Source organism: Eptesicus fuscus, chromosome 11 (genome assembly GCF_027574615.1).
Source record: "Eptesicus fuscus isolate TK198812 chromosome 11, DD_ASM_mEF_20220401, whole genome shotgun sequence".
Lineage (NCBI taxonomy): Eukaryota > Metazoa > Chordata > Mammalia > Chiroptera > Vespertilionidae > Eptesicus > Eptesicus fuscus.
Genome location: NC_072483.1, coordinates 11,839,036 through 11,841,771, shown reverse-complemented (window position 1 = coordinate 11,841,771; position 2,736 = coordinate 11,839,036). Strand labels below are relative to the sequence as shown.

General features: G+C 45.0%; 1 pseudogene; it reads left to right on the top strand.

The window, feature by feature from the left end:
• The first annotated feature begins 1,666 nt into the window (after nucleotides 1-1,666).
• Nucleotides 1,667-2,155, top strand: LOC114232192 (peptidyl-prolyl cis-trans isomerase A-like; annotated as a pseudogene).
• Nucleotides 2,156-2,736: the final 581 nt, after the last annotated feature.

Sequence of the window (2,736 nt, the reverse complement as noted above, 5' to 3'; positions counted from 1 at the left end):
AAATGAAAATATGCTGTGATCACAATGCATGACAACCTAACTAGAAAACAGAAAGTGAGCGTATTAACTGACATTTAAAGTCCTTTGATATTTCATTTACAAGAGGAATGTTTCTTATTTTCCCTTGAATGTGTTTCTGTGAAACCTAAATAAATAAATGGCCCTTCCATCATTAGTTCATCATTACCTCCAAACCCTAGATGTTGAGAACCGAAAATAAGCTATTCCTTTATATCTCACAAAAACCTGGCAAAGCTTATATGCTTCAGCAAGTAATGTTCTGTATAAATTTAATTTATCAACTTATTTTTCTCATTTATGAAGATAAAGCAAATAACATTACCCAGAGAACTTAAAAAATGATGCCAAATGAAATATGTTATCAATAAACATCTTTTACATATATAAGAAAAAGAGGAAAAGAATAAATCCCCATGCTAATTACAAATACCAAATATTCAGTTCATTCATTGCCATTTGATGCCACCTGTACACAGGCAACGTGGGGAAGCAGAAGCTAACCTCAAGTCAGGGCTCTAGAAGGGCAGTGGACACAGGACTCGAGAGTCCAGAGAGGCTCTGTCCTAACCTGAGGAACTTGGTTTTCCTCATTTTCTCCCTATAATGTGGACAAATATGCACTTGTAGGAATCCCTTTCCACATCCCGCGTGGTCCAGGGTTCCGGTTCAGGGTTTGAGTTCTGGAGAAGGGCCGCACACAAATGAATGGAGACTTGAAGAAATTCAATTTGGCGAAATGGGAGGGCAGGCAGTAGTCCACCTCTAGTGGGAGAACTACTCAGTGCTCTGGCCCTGCCATCCCTTTTATTGAGGCTTTGGGGAAAACATCTTAGCCAGGATAAACAGAAATTTGCATGGGAAAAACAAAGGTGGAGGCTGCTTCAGCTAACAATGTCTCAACTAAAGGGTGAGTGGTTAGAGCAATTAAGATTGTTGACCAGCCTTCCTGGCTTCCTGTCAACATCTCTCTTTTAGTGAAACTGATTTGTTTCCGACACGCACTGTTTAAACTTTTTAAATTAATGGAACCATTGAAAGAAGTTATGTGTAACCTCAGCTTAGAAACAAAAGTGAAATAGGAATTGCTTTAGCTGAATCCAGGAAACGACTCAGAGTTGATTTATCTGTCCTCTCATTTCCCTTCCATTACAGAACTTGACAGGTTCTGAAAAGTCTCTTGGAATTGACTATTTCTTTGACCCTTTACATTTTAAAAAACATATGAACAAAATTCAAGTGCATGCTGAATAAAATCACTTGTTCCTGTGATCTGTCTCTTTTTGCCTACTTTTCTACTTCAGTGTACCTAAAATGCAACTGCCCTCGCTTCCATTTGTTCCAATTGTTATATTTTCCATTTTTCTTGGCACTTATTTTTGGGTAATCTTAATATGGCAGCTCAACTAAAATTCTGGCCCCTTCTTTTCAAGTATCAGGTAAATTAATGGTGCTATTCACCTGGTTCAGAGCTCTTAGAAGACACATCTACTTTGTGGGAATCCAATACAAACACCCAATTTGCGTACAAAGATATTAATCTGTCTCCAAACTCTACTTGTAAGTTTATTGTCAAAAACTGCCCCATAGAAACATTTCCAGGCTTTGCAGACTCCGCCGCCCCAGAACCCCCCCGCCGAGATCAACCATGGTGAACCCCACCGTGTACTTCACATCACTGTCCACAGCGAGCCCTTGGGCCTCATCTCCTTCAAGCTGTTCGTAGGCAAAGTTCCAAAGACAGCAGAAAACTTTTCTGCTCTGAGCAATGTGGGGAAAGGATTTGGTTATAAAGGTTCCTGCTTTCACAGAATTATTCCGGGATTTATGTGCCAGGGTGGTGACTTCACACGCCATGATGGCACAGGCGGCGAGTCCTGCAGTGGGGAGAAATTTGAGGATGAGAACTTCATCCTGAAACATATAGGCCCTGGCGTCTTGTCCATGGCAAATGCTGGACCCAGCACAAACGGTCCACAGTTTTTCACCTGCACCGCCAAGGCTGAGTGGGTGGATGGAATGTGGTCTTCATCCAGGAGACAGAAGGCAGGCATATTGTGGCAGCCATGGAGTGCTGGGGCCCAGGAATGGTAAGACCAGCAAGAAGATCACCACTGCTGACTGTGGACAACTCTAATAAATTTGACTTGTGTTTTATCTTAATTCCAGACTATTCCTTCTGTGGCTCAGGAAAGCACCCCTGCACCCCCATCTGCTTGGAATCTTACATAATAAAAAGGTAATATGCAAATTGCATCACTCCGCTACGCCCACGATTGGGCAGGCTGGAGGCACAGGGGGCGGGACTCAGGGTGGCCGATTGGCTGGTGGTAGGAGTGGGGGGCGGGGACTCGCGAGTCCCCGACCCCTGCTCCTCCCGCCGGCCTAAACGGCTGCGGAAGGACCCATGGAGCCGGCAGAAGACGCTGGTGGCTGAATGCGTGGCTGCCTGCACCAGTTTTCCACCAGCAGCAGTTTTCCTCTGGCCACCCGCCGATTGTAGCGCCTCCTGATTGGAGTTCCTCTCGGGGTGGCCGATCGCGCTGGCGGGAGGCACTCTGATCGGCGGGTGGCCAGAGGAAAACTGCTGCTGGCGGAAAACTGGTGCCGGCAGCCAGGTGAAGGAAAAGTCTATTGCACGAAACTTCGTGCAACGGGCTTCTAGTGTTCTATATTCTTTGTGCTCTGGCTGCAGTTCATTGGGTTCCATAACTTCCT